The sequence below is a fragment of the Chiloscyllium plagiosum genome, unplaced genomic scaffold (assembly GCF_037043375.1).
Source record: "Chiloscyllium plagiosum isolate Xiang-an unplaced genomic scaffold, Cpla_swu_hap1 HiC_scaffold_8, whole genome shotgun sequence".
Taxonomy (NCBI): Eukaryota; Metazoa; Chordata; class Chondrichthyes; order Orectolobiformes; family Hemiscylliidae; genus Chiloscyllium; species Chiloscyllium plagiosum.
In genome coordinates, this window is record NW_028270146.1 from 81,567,222 (window position 1) to 81,591,170 (window position 23,949).

The window sequence follows — 23,949 nt, forward strand, 5'->3', positions numbered from 1 at the left end:
GTGCTGGCACTAGGTCTCCGTGATGAAAGGCACCCTGTCCAAGGAGTCAGCCAGACATCTGCATACCTGAGCCAGCACAGACCTGTCCAATCTTCTATCTGACCGATTGCCTGTAACACAAACCTGCCTGCTCTTCCTGAGCCTCTCTGCACATGTTATCAAAGGCATTCATTGCCAAGACCATGGGACCATCATCTGCTCCTGTCTGAGCAGGTGCCTGGTCTCCACAATCCTTGGAGTCAGAGACCTGAGATATCCCTTCCTCAACCGGCTGTGGAGAAGTTTGGTTGTTGCTTACCAGTTTGTCTTCCTGGGTTTAATGTAGAAACAGTACCGACTGAGGAAAGAGTCTCTGGGCTGGTGGCCAGTGCAGGTGAAGGCCTTGTTGGTACATCCTCTGAAAGATAAGTGGCTTCCTTCACAGAGGTGGAGGTGGAACTGAGGATGGTTTGTGTTATAATTTTCTTGTATTTTCTTTATTTTTGAATGGTAGCTGTTGCTGATGATTCTGCCTGTTCACATTTATACCTCCTCCACTCAAATCTTGTAGACCTTTTACTTGTCCCACTCCTTTTACCTTGTGTAATCTTTCATTTGGTCTTGGAATCTCATAGCTCTTGTTTGTTTGTTTTCTTTACTCAACACTGTTGTTAGATAAATCTTCATCATGGCTCATGGCGCTGCGTGAGTTATCAGATAGCTATGCTGCCACCAGAGAGGTATTGGCATAACAGTAATGTCATTGGATTGGTAAATCAGAACCCCAGGTTAACCTTCTGGTGACATAAATTCAAATCCCACATTATTAAGTGGTGAAATTTAATTTAATAAAAATATAGAACTAAAAATTAACCTAAAGGTCACCATGAAACCACTGCCAATTGTTGTAAAAACACATTCCCCCTCATGTCCTTTCGGGAAGGTAACCTGCCAGCCTTATCTGTGAGACTCCAGACTCCCAGCAATGTGTTTGAATCTTAATTTCTTCATGGCCCTCTGGGCAAATAGGGACGAGCAACTCCCACATCCCAGAAAAAAAAATTCCCTTTCCTCATGGATCTACATTACCTTTTGGTAGAGTAGAGTAGACGAAAGCAACTTGGCAATTATAAAGGAAGCGGCACTTGTTTAAACAAGACACAGTTCATTGCATCATCGCAAAATGTACAAGTTACACTAATATGATAGACATTGTGACAGAGATTATAAGGAAGGCCAGAAAACTCAGTCCTTTACTATCTTAAGCCATTCTGCCCCCAAGTCCATATAACGGGATCACACTGGATGATGTTTGAGGCATTGATCATTCCAAAACATGATCTCCTCATTTCCCTGACTGTACTTTCCTTACAGGAGAAAGTGAAGTCAGAGTCAAAATGTATGGCGCTGGAAAAGCACAGCAGATTAGGCAGCATCCGAAGAGCAAGGGAGTCAACACTTTGGGCATGAGCCCTTCATCAGGATTGTGAAAGGGGAAGGGGGCTGAGACAAAAATTGGGGTGGGGGTGGGGGTTGGCATTGGGGTGAAGATAGGTGGGAAGGTGATTGGTGATTGGTGGGAGCGGTAACAGTGATAGGTTAATGGGGAAGGTGGCGTAGATAGTGGAAAGGAAGATGGACAGGTAGGACAGTTCAAGAGAGCGGTGCCGAGTTGGAAAGTTGGATAGGGAATGGAGGGGAGGGGAGATTTAGAAACTAGTGTTGGTGCTGTGTGGTTAAAGGGCCCCAAGGCGGAAGATGAGGCATTCTTCCTCCAGTTGACAGGTGGCTTGGATTTAGCGATGGAGGAGGCCCAGGGGGAGGGAGAGTTGAAGTGGGAGGGTTGGTAGGGGGCATGGACTTAACACCCTACTAAAACAATCTCCACACCTGGCACCTTCTCTTACCACCACGAGGTGTAAAACCTCCACCCACCTCCCCCCTCATCTCCATCCAAGGCCCTAAAGGATTTTTCCACATCTGGCAGAGATTTTCCTGTACACCTACTCACCTCATCTACTGTGTCCATTGTTCTCGATGTGGTCTCCTCTACATTGGAGAAACAGGAGGCCAACTCGTGGAGCATTTCAGGGAACATCCCTGGGACACACGCACCAAACAACCCCACTGCCCTGAGGCCAAGCACTTCAACTCCCCCTCCCACTCCCCCAAGGACATGCAAGTCCTGGGCCTCCTCCACTGTCAAATCTAAGCCACCTGACAAATGGAGTAAGAATGTCTCATCTTCCGCATTGGAACCCTCCAACGACACGGCATGAATGTCAATTTCATAGATTCCAAATCTCCCTTCCTCCACATACCTCATCCCAGATCCAACCTTCCAAATTTGCACCGCCCTCTTGACCTGGCCCATCTGTTCATCTTCCTTCCCACCTATGTGCTCCACCCTCCCCACTGACCTCTTAATTTTAACCCCCACCTGCATCCACCTATCGCCTTCCAGCCCCCTTCCCCCTCCACATCCCTGATGAAGGGTTTATGACCAAAACATCAACTCTCCTGCTCCTCGGAAGTACTTACTTACAACCTGTTTTCTCTCTAAAATCTTTCAGTCCTGATGAAAAACCATGGATTTGAAATGTTGACCTGGTTTCCCTGTCCAAAGATGCTGCTGAGCATTTCCAGCACTTTTTCTATTTTGAGTACCGTTATTGTTGCATGGATCTGAATTGCTTAGATGAAATGACAGGATTTAAATAAAACAGCTATTAAGTAACACTAGATAAAGATGCATAATTATTTTTAGACCATGCAAAAAAAATGTTTCTCAAGCTTTGGCCCAGTAATCAAAACTTTCAAACTATCTAACATCGAAAGTAATTCATTCTTGCCTTTCTAATTTTGTTTGGACTTTGTTTCCGATTCCTAATAAAGTGTGGTATAAAACCATTGTTGGTTTTCAAGTAAGCAAAGAAGCTTTAGTGTTCTCCTTCCTAATATATCAACTCATTACAGACAGAATTGTCAGATCAAACTTGGAATTCTCCTGTAACTAGGATGAAGGAACTATAATTGGAAACCAAATGGGATAATGGAGCAAAGAAACCTATGGGTACCAACACATACACATCGTCGAAAGCAGCAACACAGATGCAAAGATTTGAAACGTGTCTCTGGATTTCTTTTCTCGAGAAATGGAAACCAAACTTATGGAGATCTTTGATTTCACCACATTTAGAATATCGTGCACTGATCTGGTCGGAAGGGGTATTAAGAAGACAGGAGAAATTGCGTAAAATATTTACAAGGATGATATCAGTGTGTAAGGATACAATTATCCAAAAAAAGCTGAACAGGCTGAAACGCTTCCTTTCAAAAAGAAAATATTCCAAGGATACTCGAGGGCTTTAAAATTAAGATGGAGATTCATTTGGGCAGATGTAGAAAGCTATTTACACTTGTGTGGGAGTTCAAAATCAAGGACCATTAATGTAAGAGAACCATTATTAAGCTCAGGAAGGAATTCAGGAGGAAGACCTTCCCTCAGAGCAGAGAGAATGTGATAGTCACTCCACATAAAGTAGTTGACATGAAGAGCAGACCTGTAATAAGAAGAAAGCTGGATATGTACACAAACAAGAAAGGAATAGAGAGAAGGGATGAGATGAAATAAATAGAGTGGGAGCAAGCATAAACACTGGTATTGTGCCAAATGATCTGTCTCTGTACTGGAAGTTCTGTTTCATTGTATGTAATATAGGCAATGAAAGTTATTTGTACTTTATCATTTCTGACAAGGCTGTAACTACTTGGCTTGTGATTCTAAATCTTGCTGAAATCTAGCCAGTTGGCTATGATATCCCTGTCTGTTTCTTCAGAATTTCTTGGGACACTGGCACTTTCCCGCAGCTAGGCAGTTAACTTTGGGTCCAAATGGAGAGAAACGATTTTTTTCACTGAGCCCGAGAACATCAAACTACTGAGATATGTTATACTTAAAGTAGCTCTAAGAACTCCTACTAGGTGCATGGCCCTTCTCAAAAAGACATTCATGGGGTCTGGTCATTGCTATCTTTCAACAATGTTTCCTAACTCCCCAAGAGAAGTACAGCCACTATCCTGTAAGGGAGTATATTCCAGGATTTTGACTCCACAGCAGTTAAGGAACAGTGATATGTTTCCAAGTCAAGATGAATGACATGGAGGGGAACTTGCAGGTTCCCATGTATCTGCTGCCCTTGCCCTTCAAGATGGTAGAGGTCACTGGTTTGGATGGTGTTGTTGGAGGAGTGTTGGTGAGTTACCACAGTGCATTTTGTAAATGGTTCACACTACTGCAACTGTGCATCAGTGATGGAGGGAATGAATGTTTATGGTGGCCAGTTCAGTTGCCAGTCAAGTGGTCCAGGATGCTTTGTCCAGGATGTGGTAAGCTTCTTGAGTGCTCTTCGAACTGCACTCATCCAGGCAGCTGTGGAGTACTCCATCACGCTCCTGACTTGTGTCTTGAAGATGGTGGAGAAGATTTCAAGAGGAAGGCGATGATTCACACATTGCAGAAAATCCAGCCTCTGATGTTCCTAGATTAGGTTGTACTTTACAATGCTGACTACTGATTAACGGCAGCTGCAGGCTTGTCTTAATTATGTAACCCATTGCCACACTCATTGAGTGGGAAAATTGCACTAATGGCATTATGAATTCTGTTATGCCCCCTTTTGAATGTGTAATTTGACCCTGCAGTGACTAGATGATGTTTAATATCTCTAACCATGAAAATACAGAAACATCAGTGGACAACAGTTTGTGAAATATCAAAATTTTGGTACAAAATTTAAACGGGCTATTGACAACACTTACCTTGCAGAATGCCTTCAAATGTTTTCTTTCAAATAGGAGCATCATGTTTAAAGTTAACTTGTTATTATTTCCTGTTCATCTATTGAAAATGCATTTCTTTGAGTTGAGCAAGTGGAAATACAAAAATTTTGAACCATGATAATGCTTAAAATCTTTATTTTTTCATTTCTGATCAATATATGCCAATTAAAACATCAAAAATGGATATAGCGAACTAATTAATTTGTAAACAGGAATACTAAACCCTTAAATCATTCTGAAACTTGTTAATTTGTAACACTTACATTATTAGCAAATTGTATTTGCAAGGAGTTCATAGGTTTTCTTTTATTTTAAGATCATGGATCATGTGCTGCTGTTTAGATGTTTCTGTATAGCAAGCTGAGGCAGGAGAATAGAAATGGGTGGAGCTGAATGATGTATGTTTATTAGCACTAAGAGGACATCTGTGAGTTCAGATTGGATAAAAGGTCATAGAACACATTGCATGTTGCTAGGTAACACTGCCTCTTAGCCAATTTAGTTGTGAATCTGGAAGGGTTATAATTTTTGTACAAAGAGATGGGTTGTCCGACTAGTTATATGAATCGTTGTCTGTCTAGCTGTGGCTGGTTGAAATTCACGAGCCTTAATGAATCTTATTGTTGATAGCAAGAAGTTGATTCCCAGTGCTGTTTTCATGATTGTACCCTAAATTAATCCACTAATCTCAGGCTGGCAGGTAAGAAAAGAAGAGATTGTGTAACTATCTTATTCCAGGGGGATGAGAAAAACCTCATGAATTGCTGAAATATTTATTTTGTTACCACACAACTTTTTTCATAATTACAGCAATTATGTATAGACTTAGAATAAAATATTATTCATAAATTTCAAAAGTATGCAGTTATAATTGAAAGCATAAAATGCTCTTCCATACGTATTGAAATATTCTGATACTGTACTCAGTAATTAGATTTTAATTATGTAGATTTGAGGATTTATCTGCTCTGCAGAAAGACGAAGACTTAATTTTAGAATGATCCTGATATTGTTAAGTGACTGCAACTGTTTGAAAATTCAATGTCCTTGTAGACTTGTTGTTTATGTAATGACAACAAAAATGTGAAGAGAAAACTAGCCAAACAAGTTGTTCTTGTCTAGAAGGATAACTACAACTGTGATCCTGTGGGGATTACATTTGATAGTCCTGAATATCGATGCAGGAATTCTGATCCACTATTAACCAGTGCTGCTTGATTGCAATGCCAGAAACATCCTAACTTCATGCTTTTTGCTCATTTGAATGATCTTTGCTCGAGCCACTACTAAGCTAATTGCCTGGGTACATCAGTAAGGGACCAAAAGAAAACACGTACAGTTAGCACTATTTAAAGCTATCTTACACTGTTTTATAAGTCCACCAGCATCACTTAAGGTGAAATTGCATTGTGGCTGAGTAAATGCTGAGAGTTATTTGAATGAATCTGACCTGAGAAAGTGTTAGATATAGCACAGCAGTGTAGAGAGATATGTCAAACACTCAGCTGTCCTTTACCCACTGAGGAAAAGGAGCTGCTCCAGCCACATGGACAAAAGGCGATGAAAACAAATAATGCTGGACATCAAGAATCTGGTCCCAGTGTCACAAAAAGTTCGTGAGTGGCTAGAGTTGGTGAATACATCTTCAAATGCCACATGATATGCCATATCCCACCATCTTGTTGTCAGCTTCCATGCCCCACGAGCCTCAGACACTGCACATTTCCATTGCTCAACTACCAACAACCTGTCTCCCAATATTCATACCTCGCCTTCATATCTTCATCAACACACTCTAAACACTCCTGCAAGTCTCACTCCCATCTCTCATAATTTGCATATTGTAACAGACATTCAACAATTGACTGAAACATCAGTCAAAGAGATTGCATAGCATTCACTGACACACTTGCCTCATTTTTGCCAGATAAAGTGAGGAGGAGTTAACTGGAGGTGTCTATGTGGGCCATTATGCTCTAATGCCCAATGATGCTGGCCATCATTAGGGTGCTCAATACTGAGGCCAAGGTTAATTGCTGCACTGAATCATCAAAGATCAGGGTGTCCTTATTCATAATCATTTTTTTATACCCCATTTTCATCTCCTTCACGTTTTTAGAGTTATGGAGTCATAGAGATGTCCAGCATGGAAACAGACCCTTCAGTCCAACTCGTCCATGCCGACCAGATACCATTACTTTATCTACTCCCATTTGCCAGCACTTGGCCTCTAAACCCTTCCTATTCATGTACCCATCTAGATACTTTTAAATGTTATAATTGCACCAGCCTCCATCACTCCTCTGGCAGCTCATGTCATACATGCACCACTCTCTATGTGAAAATGTTGCCCCTTAGATCCCTTTTAAATCCTTACCCTCTCACTCTAAACCTACACCACCTAGCTCTAGACTCCCCCAGCCGAGGGAAAAAAAAATCTTGTCTATTTACTCTATACATGCCCCTCAAGATTTTATAAACATCTATAGGATCGTCTCTCAGCCTCTGAAGCTCCACAAAAAACAGCCCCAGCTTGTTCTGTTTCTCCCTACAGCTCAAATCCTCCAGTCCTAGCAACATCCTTGCCAATCTTTTCTGAACACTTTGCAAGCTTCACAACAACCTTCCAATAGGAGGTAGACCAGATTTGCACACAGTATTCCAAAAGTGGCCTAACCAATGTCCTATACAACTGCAACATGCCCTCCCAATTCCTGTACTCAATGCTCTGATGAATAAAGGAAAGCATACCAAACACCTTCTTCAATATCCTATCTATCTGCAACTCCACTTTCAAGGAACTATGAACCTGTACCCCATGGTCTCTTTGTTCAGCAACACTCCCAGGCCCTTACCATTATGTGTATAAGTCCTTCCCTGATTTGCCTTTCTAAAATGCAGCATCTCGCATTTATCTATTTTAAACTCCATCTGCCACTCCTTGGCCCATTGGCCCATCTGATTTTGAAGCTGCCTCAGTCCACAGAACAAAACCATTTCCTTGTTGCTTCTTTTCCTTTTGGAAACTCAAGCAGCACGTCTGACCTTGCCTGACAGTGGACGAGCACCAGAAAGACTAATGAGTTTGGAGAAGATCTGTAGCTCAGGTTGAGGTTCTGGATGTAAGTTTGCTCGCTGAGCTGGAAGGTTTGTTTTCAGATGTTTCGTCACCATACGAGGTAACATCATCAGTGAACCTCCAGTGAAGCACTGGTGTTAGTGACCCACTTTCTATTTGTGTGTTTAGGTTTCCTTGGGTTGGGATGTCATTTCCTGTTGTGATGTTATTTGTGATCTGTATGACATCACCACAGCAAATTACATCACCACAGCAAATTACATCACCAACCAAAGGGAACCTAACTACTCAAATAGAAAGTAGGACATAACACCAGTGCTTCACCGGAGGCTCACTAATGATGTTACCTCGTATGGTGAAGAAACATCTGAAAATGAACCTTCCAGCTCAGCAAGCAAACTGACATCCAGAATGTGATGATGAATAGACACTGCCACTTGAGTTTACCTTCAGTGCCACCAGCTAAAATACTGGAGCTACAAACCACTTAAAACATTGTCAGGGCCAGGATCTGTACTTGGTGAGATATTGTGCACAAGTCTCCTGTAGCCAAGCCAGGGAACAGGACTGCACTAGAAGGAACAAATTAATGCAGATCTGGAATCTGAACTGAAAACAACAAATGCTGGAGAACTCAGCGGGTCAGACAGCATTGATGGAGAGAGAGCAAGCTAATGTTTTGAGTCCGGGTGTCTCTTCAGACCTGAAGTGAAGTGTGGAGGGGATGGCATTTGTGCTATAGTTTGGGAGGGGTAGGGTTGGGGGTGATGGGTGTAGGGTGCTGATGGAAACAAAGATGTTGATGGTTTTGATTAAGTGATCAGAATGTGAGAATGACAGAATAATGTGGGATCATCTATTAGACTTGGAAGGATAGTCAGTGGAATGGGAGTGAGTTGGGGGTGGGGTGGGGGTAACGGGGACATTATAACAAGCTGAGAGAAATGGAACAAATGGGAATTGGCTCAAATTTGAAGAGGTTGAACTGAATATGAAGTTCAATATTAAGTCAAGTCTGAAGATGAGACATTATTCCTCCAGTTTGCGCTGTGATTCACTGGAACACTGCAGCATGCCGAGGACAGACAATGTGGGCATGCGAGCAGAATGCAGTATTAAAATGAAAGGCTATGGGAAGATCAGGCTCCTGCTTATACACAGACCAGAGATATTCCACAAAGTGGTAATCCAGTCTGCATTTGGTTTCTCCAATGTAGAGTAGGCCACATTGGGTGCAGCAAATACAATGCACAAGATTGTAGGAAGTTTAGGCCCTTGAATAGTGACCAGGGAGGAGGTGAAGGGGCAGGTGTTGCACCTTCTGTGGTTGCATGGGAAGGTGTCGTGGGCGGGGGGGGGTTGGTTGGTTTTGGTGGTTGTGGAATGGACTAGGGTGTTGCAGAGCGAATGATCCTTGCAAAATGCAGACAGGGGAAGATGAGGAAAAGATGTGTTTGATGATAGTGTTCTTCTGGAGTTATCTGAAATGGCAGGGAATGGTCCTTTGAATGTGGAGGCCGGTGGGATGAAAAGTGAGGATAAGGGGGATCTGATCATGCTGTTATAAGTGATGGGAAGGGGTACGGGCGAAAACACGGGTGAGAGGTCAGATGCAGTTGAGGGCTCTGTCAACCACAGTAGTGGGAAGCCACAGTCATGGAAGAAGCAAGCAATGTCAGCAGCGCTGTTTTAGAAGGTGGCCCTTTCCAAATGGATGCAATGTAGGCAAAAGAACTGGGAGAATGGGATGGAATCCTTGCAGGATGTGGGATGTGAAGAGCTGTAGTGAGAGTAGCTGTGGGAGTCCGTGACTTTGTAGTGGATGGCAGTGGACAGTCTATTCCCCAAAATGGAGACAGACAGGTCAAGGAAAGGAAATGAAGTGTTGGAAATGGACAATGTGAAAGTTGTGGAGAGCTGGAAATTGGAGGCAAAATGATGGTCCTGGTGTAAGCATGAAGCAGCACTAAAACAGTCAATGATGTGCTGAGAAAGAGTTGTGGGAGGGGGCTAGTATAAGAGTGGAACAAGGATTGTTCCACATACCCCGTAAAAAGGCAGGTATAACTGGAATCCATGAGGTATCCATAGCCACACCTTTGACTTGGCAAAAGTGAGATGCATTAAAGGAGAAATTGTTCGGTGAGAGAAAACATTCAGCCAAGCAGAGGAGAATGGTGATGGATAGGGGTTGTTCAGGTCTCTAGTTGAGGAAGAGGCCAAGAGGTCTCACACCATCCTGGTGGGGAATGGAGGTATAGATGTAGTGGACATCCATGGTGAACTGGGTCAGGAACTGGAAATTGCCAATATGGCAGAGGGCATTGCGGATGTAGGGCGGCAGGGACTGGACAAGTGGAGAGAGGATGGAGTCAAGGTAGGAGGAAATGAGCCCAGTGGGGCAGCAACAGGCTGATACTATGGGCCTACTGGGGCACTCTGGTTTGTGGATTTTGGGAAGGAGATAGAAATGGGCTGTCTGCGGGTTGGAGATTATAAGGTTGGAGGCAGTGGGATTGCACTGGTGGTAGCTCACCAGAAGCTGAGGTCGTACACTGGTTCATCTTCAGAGGAGGATGTCAAGTTGTGGCTTACAGAGCAACACTGATGTATGAGCTTGGTGCAGGGAAAGTCCTACTCGAAAGCTTGTGCTCCACGTCAAGGAGCATGAAGAGGTTCAGTACCAAATTGGTACAGGGCTTTGCACAGAGTTTGGAAACTATTCTTTCGACCATGGATTTGATGGTATTTCATTTGACGTTCTGACCAGGAAAATGGGGCTGAAGAGCATGATTGAATGGTATAATTCTTCCCCTATATCATAGAACTTATAACCGGAGCACTGGAAACATTTCTTCCTTTGCATGGCATTTCTTCACATGTACTTTATGTACCAATGTGACAGCTATGCCTTGGAATTGTCACCCTGTGGTCAGTGGATATCTGTTGCCACGCAATAATGAGTGTGTAAAAGTAACTGGCATGGCTGACTGAAGCTTTATGAAGATATTAAGATGTTAGGCATTTGACCTACGTGGTTATGGCTATGGCCACACACCACTAGGGTGTTATAGTTTTGATTTAAGTCAAATATTAATATGCAACGTCCATGCAGGAAATTATGCAACCTGTTATGATGAAGGATCAGCACCCCGAAATACTTTGACATTTTATACTTTTAATTCTAAAATGTAGCGTTGTAAGAGCAGGATTGCTACAGGAAAAAAACCTAAGAATTTAAATTCATTGACTGACTGGTATAGTTTTGCTTGTAGCCAACAGAATGTCACATGTCAATTGACAGGGAACTTTCAAGCAATGATAAACATAAAAACACATAATAAGGGCAGATGACATTCACTTCCCTCTCAGCAAAAAAATTACATCTTCAAGATATGTCTGCGTTACCCTTAAGGAGTGCACAAGAACAGTCATTTAAACAGCCTGGAGTGGACTGATGGGACTGAATGCTCTCCTATGTACCAGTTTGAGCATTAGTGTGCTGTGAAGGTCACATTTGGAGAACTATCACTTTGTTCCCTAGTGTTACAGTTAAGACCCTCTCTAACTCAGAATGCTGCAAACCAGTTAAAAATGAAACAATAACATAGGGCTTTCTCACTCTCACCATGAATACTGATATTTAATCAATATTGAAAGGCACCAGAACTACAGAATTCCAATCAATCTGAAAAACTATGGATCATGAAACTGGCTGTTATCCATCGATGTTGACATTAGCAGTAACCTTCACTGCGAAGCTACAATGTTCAGTTGTCCGCTTTTTGAGAACAATTCAGAGATTAATCTGTATATCTACTTTTAAAATGTTATCTTTTTGGTCTCACTTTTTAATTTCCAAAAATGTCTGGGTGTTGCATTACTTCTTCTTGCATTTAGTAATGAATAAACTCCCACTTTTTGTTAATTAAAAAACCTGATTAAATTGACCCCTTTAAAACTGAAGTTCATTTGGGTCTGTGAGAAATGTTTCCACAAGGGGCAAGGGATCATTTTTGAATTAACTTTGTTGTGACTATTTGAGAGTTGGATGAATAAAGAAGGGCGAGCCAGTTCATTTCTCCTTTTCTGGGACCTAAGCAGTTTGGGGTATCTTATCTAGAACCATTAAAAAATTGCAGAATCTTCCCTGGGGTTTGGTCATGACAAACACGAACCAAGCTTATTTCTGTCAAAGTTAAAAATCACACAACGCCAGGTTATAGTCCAACAGGTTTATTTGGAAGCACTAGCTTTCGGAGCGCTGCTCCTTCATCAAATAAACCTGTTGGACTATAAACTGGCGTTGTGTGATTTTTAACTTTGTACAACCCAGTCCAACACCAGCACCTCCAAATTACTGCTGCCAAGAAAGAATGAATTATGTTAAGCCCTCAATGACGAGAAAGCCTCATTGATCTCCCTTACAATGGCAAACTAGGAAATGTTGTAACAACTTCAGCTCTAGTCTGAAAGCAGTTAGATGCATGAAAATTCATAAATTGATCATTTACTTGTAAGAAGATTTGAATACAGATATCGCAAAGACTTGTTACAATTGGATAGGAGCCTGTTTAGACCGCACTCGGAGTACTGTGTGCAGTTTTGGCTTTTTTATCTCAGGGAAGATAGTCCTTTTCTGAGAGGGAGTTCAATGAAGGTTCATCAGATTTGTTCCTGGAATAGTGATGAGGGTTTGAGCCAACTGGGCCTGTATTTTCTACAGTTTGGAAGATTGTGAGGTGGTCTCATTGAAAACTACAAAATACTTTCAAGGATAGACAGGGTATGTGCAGCAGGTAAGGTGTCTCCCCTTGGTTAAGGAGCTGAGAACCAAATGACACAATTTTAAAATAAGTCACTTTTTATTGAGATGACAAAAGCTATTTTTTTCTCAGAGGATTGTAAATCTTTTGAATTCTTTACAACTGAGGGCTCTAGACACTCAGTATTTGAGGATGTCTAAAGTAGAGATGATCAGTTGCAGTCCACCAATAGTGTAAATGTTTATGAGACTGTTATGGGAAAAGTATTTAAAGTGTTTGGTCAGCTATAATGGTCTTAAACAGTGGAGTAGGCTCGACCAGCTGAATGGCTGAACTCCTATTGCTATTCTGGGAAAGCACAGCAGGTAAGGCAGCATCTGACGAGCAGGAGAATAGATGTTTTGGCATAAGCCTTTCATCAGGAATGTGGCTTGTGGGCCAGGGGCTGAGAGATAAATGGGAGGTGGGTGAGATTGGGGGTAAGGTAGCTGAGAAAGCAATAGGTGGATAAAGGTGAGGGAGAAGGTGATAGGTCAGAGGGGAGAAGTGATGGACAGGTTAGGAGGGCGGTGACAGGTTGGAGGCTTGGTTTTGGGATAATGTGGGGGAAGGGGAAATGAGGAAGCTATTGAAATCCACATTTATCCCATATGCTTGCAGGGTCCCAAGGTGGAATATGAGGTGTTCCTCATTGGGTGGTAATGGTTTTGCAGTGGAGGAGGCCCAGGACTTGCATGTCCTTGATGGAGTGGGAGGAGGAGTTGAAGTGTTCAGCCATGGGGTGGTGTGGGTTGGTGGGTGGGGGTGTCCCAGATATGTTCACTGAAACAATCTCCAACAAGGCGTCCTGCCTCCCCGATATAGAGGAGACCACATTGGGTGCAATGAATGCAGTAGATGACATTGGTAGAGGTACAGGTACAACACACTCCTTACTCTGATCTCCAGCATCTGCAGTCCTCACTTTTTCCTATTGCTATGCGCCTATTACAGAGAGAACATCCTTAGTGAGCTACAGATGTCTCGGGCATTATTTCTCACTGTGATCCAGGTAAGTGAATTTAGACATGAACACCCTGGTAGATACGGCTGCTGCTCAGAGCCTTTCTTACAGAAATGATGTGAAAGAGCCAGTGTTGGATTGGGGTGGATAAAGTTAAAAATCACACAACACCAGGTTATAGTCCAACAGGTTTATTTGGAAGCACTAGCTTTTGGAGTGACGCTCCTTTATCAGGTGGTTGTGGAGTATAAGATCATAAAACACAGAATTTATAGCAAAAGATTACAGTGTACATGATACATTGAATAAACCTGGATTGTTAAGTCTTTCATCTTCTAGAATGCAGGTTTTGGTTCATTAATATGCCAATCCCAGAACTTCTTTGAAGTCACCTTCTCAGGATAACTTAAGGTTTTATAACAAAAGGTGACATTTCAGCTCAGACAATGCATTAAAGGTGTGAGGTTAGTCTGTCTGTATGCCAATCTTGAGTCAGATTGGTTATATTGCCAAAGTGGAATTTACAAAATATTACATGGATTGACTGCCTGTATTAACTGCCTACAGATTGTGCATTTTTTGAGCAAAATAGAATGTGTCTGCAAATATAATTCTGTACTACAAATTCACCTCATTGACTTGCCTGTGTGTGTGTGCATGAGAGAGCGAGAGAGTGTGTGTGCATGTGAGTGTGACTACACATGCGAGAGTGTGTTTGTGTGTGTGAATAAGTTTCTGGAAGTGTGACGGAGTATAAGCCTGTGAGAGAGTGTGTGTGTGCGTGGGTGTGAGTGTGGGGTGTGGGGTGTGTGTGCACGTGTGTGCGCACGTGTGTGTGTGTGTGTGTGTGGGAGAGAGATAGAGGGTCTGTGTGAGTGTGATTTCTGACTTCTTCCAGAAACTTATTCTATTCTGCGTTGTCTCTATTTTGTTCTCCAAGTCATATTGCATTGCACAAAGATTATCTACCAATGCAGCGTATCTGGGAGCATCTAGTTTGTGCAGAAGTGTTGAAGTCTGTAAAACTTTCACACCATTCCCTGTTGACTTTCACTTAACTATAGAAAGCATATAATAACCATATAGGATCTTACCTAGAGCCAGAAGAAAAATAAATCATTTACTAAGCTGTGCGTACAGTAGTTGATTATCAAGGAGAAAGTGAAGACTGCAGATGCTGTAGATCAGAGTCAAGAGTGAGGTGCTGGAAAAGCGCAGCAGGTCAGGCAGCATCCGAGGAGCAGGAAAATCGACGTTTCAGGCAAGAGCTCTTCATCAGGAAAGAAGGTAGTTGATTATCTGTTTATTGAACACTGGTTGAAAACCTTTCCTGCTGTTGAAAATGTGATTTACTATACAGCGTTAAGGGAGGAAGTTGCGTTCAGTATGGAGCTCAAGACTGACACAGTTAGCTTCAATTCAGAGTTGCACACTGACTGTTATATGGCCAAGTTAATATGTATACTTCTGTATGACATTCACTACATATACGAATGTGTATTAATATAGCATTCTCAGGTGAATTACACCATCACTGTGCATACACACTTTAGATAATACTTGAGGATCCAAATGACTGTTAGCATATAAAGAAAATGGCACTGACCAGCCCAATTGCTCTCTGTTTAGATACTTTCTTGCATCGATAACAAAGGAATTATTAAGTCAATGTAGGAATAATGTGAAAATGAGCTAAAATCTTGGCTCTTACATTTGTATGTTACTGTAAGGGATTTTGATTGCTGCCAACTCTTTGCTGGGTAAAAAAGTCTGAGCATAAAATAATAGACATCTGTTTGTTTTTGAGATTTGGCAAATTGAATTAAATATGTAGATTCAAGAGATATAAAAGTGGTTGACTTTATCAAGTGTTTGAAGTATTGGAACTCTGTTGGGAGTGTTACCATTTAAAGGAGAAATTCAACACCCAGCAATTAACCAACAGCACTATGCTACAATATTTCATGTTTTTAAACAAACTTGATTGTCAATCAAGAAGAATTAGATAAAATAACTGCTAATACCTTTACACATAGCTTATAAAAGTGTATGCTGTAAAATCAATTCTACTTTTCACTTCCCCTCAAGTTTGCTTGTCTTACAAACTGTTGAAAGTTCACTTGCTTTATCCAAGACCAGTCTGAACAATATGTCACAACTATCTGGAACTGACTTTGCTTTCTCCCCACTGCTGACTAGATGGAAGACTATGTCATGTGAACCTTTTCACTAACCTTTGACTGAGTAACCCTTCAATTACTTTACCCTCTCACCTCTAGATTGCACATCTCAAATATGGTCCTCCCTGTTGCTCCATCACAGATATTTAAAATATCAGAAAACGTTCTTGTTTTCCATTTGCCCACTGCTATGGTTTAAATCTGCAGCCAAGATGACACAGTTGATTGCTTTTCAATGAGGATTATAGCAGATTTCTTGGTTTGCCTTCATTTCAACAATACATCCACTCCTTTTTCCCCTTACCAACTTCATTTAGACTGAACACCAGCTACAATTATGAGGATGCATCCTGAATGATAGGTCGAGTTTTTAGCCTACATCTGGATTTATTTCTCACCTTCTTTGGAACTACAAACTGTAGAAGACCCAAAGCTGATATAGCCTTTTAACTGCTTTTCCAAATATTAACGAGTCTTGCCTGCTAGCTATGCTATAACTGAATTCACAAGAGATAACTCGAGCAAATAATCTCACTAAGTTTCACCTAGCTCCATAGATATGTGACCCAAAAGGTCTGTTCTCAGATAAAAATCACAAATTGTTTTTTTTTATTCCAAAATTGTCCTTAATTCTCGAAACTTACATGAATAACTTTTATCGGGTTAGCTGTAGATTAGATTAGATTACAGCGCGGAAACAGGCCCTTCGGTCCAACAAGCCCACACTGACCCGCCGAAGCGCAACCCACCCATACCCCTACATTTACCCCTTACCTAACACTACGGGCAATTTAGCATGGCCAATTCACCTGACCTGCACATCTTAGGACTGTGGGAGGAAACCCACGCAGACACGGGGAGAACGTGCAAACTCCACACAGTCAGTCGCCTAAGGCGGGAATTGAACCCAGGTCTCAGGCGCTGTGAGGCAGCAGTGCTAACCACTGTGCCACCATGCCACCCACATGCCAGTAGTTCTTTGTGAAATAAATCCACCTACAGTTTTACAATCTTGCCTTTCTAGCTGTTAACTTAGAGTCAGAGAGATGTAAACCCTTCAGTCCAACTCATCCATGCCGACCAGATATCTGAAATTAATCTAGTTCCATTTGCAAGCACTTGGCCTATATCCCTCTAAACTTTTCCTATTCACATACCCATTTAAATGTTGTAATTGTACCAGCCTCCACCACTTCCTCTGGCAGTTCATTCCAAACATGCACCACCCTTTGTGTGAAAAAATTGCCCCTTAGGTTCCTTTTAAATCTTTCCCCTTTCACCTTAAGCCGATGCCCTCTAGTTCTGGATTCTCCCACCCTAGGGGAAAAAAAAGCCTTGACTATTTACTCTATCCATGCCCCACATGATTTTATAAATCTCTGTAAGATCACCCCACAGCCACCGACACTAGGGAAAACAGCCCTAGCCTATTCAGCCTCTCCCTATAGCTCAAACCCTCCAACTCTGGCAACATGCTTGTATATCTTTTTTGAAGTCTTTCAAGTTTGACAACATCCTCCCTGTAGGAGGGAGACCAGAATTGCACACAATATTCCGAAAGTGGCCTCACCAATGTCCTGTACAGCAACAACATGACCTCCCAACCCCTATACTCAACGTTCTGACCAATAAAGGAAACATACCAAATGCCTTCTTCACTATCCTATAGAACTGCGATTCCACTTTCAAGGAAATATAAACCTGGACTCCAAGGTCTCTTTGTTCAGCAACACTCCCCAGAATCTTACCATTAAGTGCATAACTCCTGCCCTGATTTTCCTTTCCAAAATGCAGCACCTCACATTTATCTAAATTAAACTCCATTTACTACTCCTTGGCCCATTAGTCCACCTGATCAAGATTCCATTTCACTCTGTCCATACACCCCCAAATTTGGTGTCATCTGAAAACTTACTAACTATTGTTATGGACCAGGCCATTTCAAAACATTTCAACAAAGTAGTTTGGACCCTAATTCTGCTAGTTGTTTTGAGCAGGTGTACAGTAGACATTCCAGGAGTTATTCAGCTGGCCCAACCAAATAGTTTTAAATGAAACAGAATACATTTGCAAGATTACTGAATGAAACATAGACAAAAGAGAACAGAATGTAGAATTATTTAACCTATCCGAAAACACAACAGATTATCCTAACTTCATGATGCTGTTCCAAATATGTGTAACAATCCCCATAAACACTCCTTAACAAAAAAAAAAGAAAAATCAAACACAGGGTCTTACAAGAGAGATGGCAGAGAGATTCAGTATTGAACACCTTCTTCCATGTAGCTGTTTCTTTGAGCAGCAGCCTCAAAACTGATTGACTGCTTTCTCTGAACAGTCAGACTGCTCAAACCAAGCCAAACCAAACCAGAGAAAAGCTGAGCTGGGAGAACTGGCCACTCCCCTTTCATTTTACAAGTGTGTTCTTTTTTATTTGAAAGCCTTTTGCCTGAGGCACTTTCTGTCAGCTATAATCAAATTGACCCTAAATCCCATAAAATCCAGACCTCCTGAAGTCTCTGTGTTTATGACTTTCTGGAAAAAAAACCAAGGGCAACATAACTTTGTTAAAAGAGCAGCATCATTACACTATATCTCCTATGTTCACATCCAAATTATTTATTTAAATGACAAAAAGCAATGGACTCAGCACTGATCTTTGTGGTGCACCACAGGTCACAGGCCTCGAGTCTGAAAAGCAGCCCTCCACCAACCATCCTCTGTCTTCTACCTTCGAGCCAGTTCTGTATCCAAATCACTAGATCATCCTGTATTCCATGAGATCTAACCTTACTAATCAGTCTACCATGAGGAACCTTGCCGAATGCCTTACTGAAGTCTATATACATCACATTCACCCCCAAATCAATCCTCTTTGTTACTTCAAAAAACTCAATCAAATTTGTGAGACATGATTTCCCATGCACAAAGCCATATTGACTATCCCTAATCTGTCCTTGTCTTTCCAAATACATGTACATCCTATCCCTCAGCATTCCCTCCAACAACGTGCCTACCACCGAGGTCAGGCTCACTGGTCTATAGTCCCCTGTCTTGTCCTTACCACGTTTCTTAAACAGTGGCACCATGTTAGCCAACCTCCAGTCTTCCAGCAACTTACCTGTGACTATCGATGATACAAACATGTCAGCAAGTGACCCAGCAATCACTTCCCTAGCTTCCCACAGACTTTGTGGGTACATCTGGTCAGGTCCTGGGGATTTATCCACATTAATGCATTTTAAGATATCCAGCACTACTCTTCTATAATATGGATATTTTTCAAGATGTCACCATCTATTTCCCCACATTCTGTTTCTTCCATGTCCTTTTCCACAGTAAACACTGATGCAAAATGCTTGTTTATTATCTCCTGTGGCTCCACACAAAGGCCGCCTTGCTGATCTTTGAGGGGCCCTATTTTCTCCCTAGTTACCCTTTCGTCCTTAATGTATTTATAAAATCCCTTTGGATTCTCCTTAACCCTATTTACCAAAGCTATCTCATGTCCCCTTTTTGCCCTCCTGATTCCCCTCTTAAGTATGCTCCTACTGCCTTTACGTTTTCAGGATTCACTCGATCTATCCTGTCTACACTTGACATAAGCTTCCTTCTTTGTCTTGATCAAAACCTCAATTTCTCCAGTTATCCAGCATTCCCTACGTCTACCAATCTTTCCTTTCTCCCTAAAAGGAATATACTATCTCTGGACTCGCATTATCTCACTTTTGAAGGCTTCCTATTTTTCTCCGTTCCTTAACCTGCGAACATCTACTCCCAATCAACATTTGAAAGTTCTTACCTAATACCAACAAAATTTTCCTTCGTCCAATTTAGAACTTCAACTTTTAAATCCAGTCTATCCTTTTCCATCACTATTTTAAAATTAATAGAATAATGGTCACTGGCCCAAAAGTGCTCCCCCACCGACACCTCAGTCACCTGCCCTATCTCATTTCCCAAGAGTAGGTCAAGTTTTGCACCTTCTCTCAAAGGTGCATCCACATTCTGAATCGGAATTTTTATTTGTACGCACTTAACATTTTCCTCTCCATATAAACCCTTGACACTTTGGCAGTCCCAGTCTATGTTTGGCAAGTTAAAATCCCCTACCATAACCACCCATTATCCTTACAGATAACTGAGATCTCCTTGCAAATTTGTTTCTCACTGACTTTTGGTTGGATCTATAGTAAAATTCCAATAAAATACTCATCCCATTCTTATTTCTGAGTTCCACTCAAATAACATCCCTTGACATATTCTGAGGACAAACCTCCCTCAGTACAGCCGTAATATTATCCCTTATCAAAAATGCCACTCCCCCTGCGCTCTCTCTCTCACCCTACCCCTTTTCTATCCTTCCTGCAGTATTTGTATTCTGGAACATTAAGCTGCCAATCCTGTCCATTCCTGAGCCACGTCTCTGTAATTGCTATAATATCCTAGTCCCGTGTTTCTAACCATGCCCAGAGTTCATCTGCCTTCCCTGTTAGGTGTGCTGTATTGAAGTAAATGCAGTTTAATTTATCAGTCCTACCTTGTTCTCTGCTTTCTTCTTGCTTGCCCTGACTGTTTGACTTGTTCCTTTTCCCAACTGTACCAGTCTCAGATTGATCTCTTTCCTCACTATTTCCCTGGGATCGCCCCCCCCACCCTGCCACCTTATTAGTTTAAATTCTCCCGAGCAGCTCTAGCAAATCTCCCTGCCAGCAGATTAGTCACTTTCCAATTCAGGTGCAATCCATCCATCTTGTACAGGTCACTTCTACACTAGAAGAGATTTCAATGATCCAATAATGTGAATCCTTCTCCCATACACCAGCTCCTCAGCCATGCATCCATCTGCTCTCTCCTCCTATTCCTACCCTCACTAGCTCGTAACACCAGAAGTAATCCAGATATTACTACTCTCGAGGACCTCCTTTTAAAATTCCTGCCTAACTTGCTATATTCTCCTTTGAGAATCTCATCCTTGTCCCTTCCTATGTCATTAGTCCCAATGTGTACAATGACCTCCTGCTGGTCTCTCTCCCCTTTGAGAATATTCTGCACCTTTTCTGAGATATCCTTGTTCCTGCATGAGGGAGGCAACACACCAGAATTGACTCCAGCATTTTAAGTTCCAAGCTTGTATGAATTACATTCTTTTCAGGATTACTCATCAGTTTCTTAACAAGATGCCCACAATTTCTACAGTTAAAACTTTAATTCCTAAACTATAGTTATGTTGTAAACATATGAACTATGAAATAGATATTCACACAAGTGCTCAGAAATTTATTGAGTTTTTTTTCTCCTGAATAAATTCTGACTTTATCTCTTTTGCTAGTGTGCCATTGTTTATGTTCCATTATTTGATGTTATTTACTTCATGATCTTCTTGTTTTTTCATTCTCCTTGTCATGATCCTCATGGAGATTTATATTTTAAAAAGATGCCTGTTGACAACTAAAAGAGTGGCTCAATGAGATTTTGTGTTTTTAAATGTTTACTGTAACAAATTACTAAAAGTGGAGAGAGAAACAGATCAATGTTTCAAGTTTGATACTACTCTTCATCAGACTGAACTTCTTCATGCTGCCAGACCTGCTGAATTTCTCCAGCATTCTATGTGTTTGTTTCAGATTTCCAACATCTGCCTTATTTTGCCTTTAATTAACTGACTAAAAGCACTATTGTTATTAGTAGACAAATTGTACTTTAAATTACAGAAAATACCATTCCCCATTATATTTATCATGTCTATGGAATTATAGTCCTTATAGAAAACAGACTTCTGCCCTTCCTGGCTTCCAATGGGTTTGCATATCCTTATTGTTACAAATAATAATTTTGAGTTCCCATCTTTGAGCATCTTCCTCATTTTGGAGCATTTCCTAATTTCACCATCAGCAGTAAAATGTGTTTTGATGAATCTGTAGAATCCCAGGTTCTGTCGAAGACTGCAGAATATATCATTTCAACTCAAGCTAGTCCCCTTTCTTTATTCGTTGCAGCTTGCAAAGACAAGCAGCTTCATTCTCTCTGTTAACTGTGCAAAATTGCTGTTTCTCTGTGATATTTGTTGTTTTGCAAGGAAGTGTATAATCTGACTTCCTCTTCTACATGAGTGTGTCAGAGAGTTGAATGACATGGAAAGAGACCCTTTGGCCGATCATGTTACTACTGGTCAGCAAACAGCTATGTAATCTTGTCTCATTTTCTCATACATTGTCCTTAGTCTAGTTTGCTGAAGCTGAAACACAGGAACCATGCATACAGATAGAAATGCTGATTGATTATTCCTGATCTCAACTATTTTTCATCTTAGAATATATATGCTGTTTGCGGTATAACTACATATTATCCAATAACCTACAAAACCTTTCTGTGACTTTGGAACTCAATGCCCTTCCCTATCCCAGGTTTACTGGCAAGATGGCATTTTTCTCAAGCAGGAGGACAGCAAGTGGGGTTCCTGCTTTCAGCCGAATAAAGGCTGTGGTGGGAAATGCCATCTTAATGCCCACTTAGGGCCCTAGCCTGCCTCTGCTAGCATTAACCAAATGGTGGGTGGGGAGTTAACCACGCACGGAACATGACAAGCACACCCTGACATGCTTTCCTCTCAACTTCTGGAATGGATGTGTCTTTGGTTCAAAGGCATTCAGTGCCTGATCGTGGGTCTTGGCATTCAGCGATTCACTTCCCTGCCTTTCTATTGACCGTCCACCTCCCTGCTCACTGCAGCATTCACCGACGAGCTCTCCCACCATCAGTCCACTGTGTCTGAGACACTCCTTGATTCTCAGCCTCAGCTGAGTATTGTACCAGCACTAGCCATCGCCTCTCATGTGATTTTGCCCTTCAGTAAAGCTGCCAGTGTTTAGTCTCTAATCCTGGGAAAAGTCTACCGCTGTCTTGTCAACTGCCCAAATGGAATTTATTTAGCAGTCCTTCACTAAACAAATACTACACGAGACTGTCACCAGCTCTGCTATTGGCTGCAGAGACACCTATCACCTACATTGAATATTATCTCAAGTCTATCTCATTGTGAACTCAAAGGCTGCATTTTGAACCTCCTTCCCAGTAAAACCATCTACATTTTCCTTTGAATTTTAGGCACAGGCTTACTAAATGAAGAACACCAAAAGAAGGGCAGCACGGTGGCTCAGTGGTTAGCACAGCTGCCTCACAGCACCAGGCTCCCAGGTTTGATTCCTGCCTGTCTGTGTGGAGTTTGCACATTCTCACTGTGTCTGCATGGGTGTACTCCCGTTTCCTCCCACAATCCAAAGATGTGCAGTTCAGATGAATTGGCCATGCTAAATTGCCGACAGTGTTAGTTGCGTTAGTCAGGGGTAAATATAGGGTAAGAGAATGGGTTTGGCTGGGTTTCTCTTCAGAGGGGCGATGTGGACTTGTTGGGCTGAAGGGCCTGTTTCCACACTGTAGAGAATCTAATCTAATCATTCTTAAAACTGTGGATGCTGTAAATCGGAAACAAAAACAGAAGTTGTTGGAAGAGAAATCAGCAAGTTCTGAGGAAGGGTTACCGGACCAAAACGTTAATTGCTGGAAAAGCTCAGCAGGTCTGGCAGCAGCTGTGAAGAGAAATCAGAATTTGAAGTTCTGAGGAAGGGTTACCTGACCAAAATGTTAATTCTGATTTCTCTTCACAGGTGCTGCCAGACCTTCAGAGCTTTTCCAGCAACTTCTGTTTTTGTTGCCCAGGCTAACTATCAGGCTGACTGCAGGATAAGTTAGGTCACTCCTTCCATTCACTGTAAATTTAAAGTTAGAGTTCCAAAACATTGTACCCTTAAAACCTCAGAATTTGTATCTCTCTCCCGTGCTACCTACAGTATCTTAAATTGGACTGAAAAGCAGATTTCCTTTGCTCTCACTGTTTAGAACTAAATTTTAAAATTTTACACAAATACAATTTTGGAGCATCAATCAAGAAGATTTGTGCAATATTGGTAGTCATTATGCAAGATTGGAAACTGAGCAAGTATCAATTGATTAGAAACAGGATACCTTGGTGTTCATATTCAAAAGAAGGAAAATAAAGCAGACACAGGCAATTACTAATTAATCTTGCTTCCATTC

At 41.6% G+C, this 23,949-nt stretch overlaps 1 long non-coding RNA gene across 1 annotated transcript in view; it reads left to right on the top strand.

Annotated features, from left to right (window-relative positions):
* Window positions 1–23,949, top strand: part of LOC122553757 (uncharacterized) — a 253,146-nt gene that overhangs the window by 178,833 nt on the left and 50,364 nt on the right. The gene's annotated exons all lie outside the window — the stretch shown is intronic.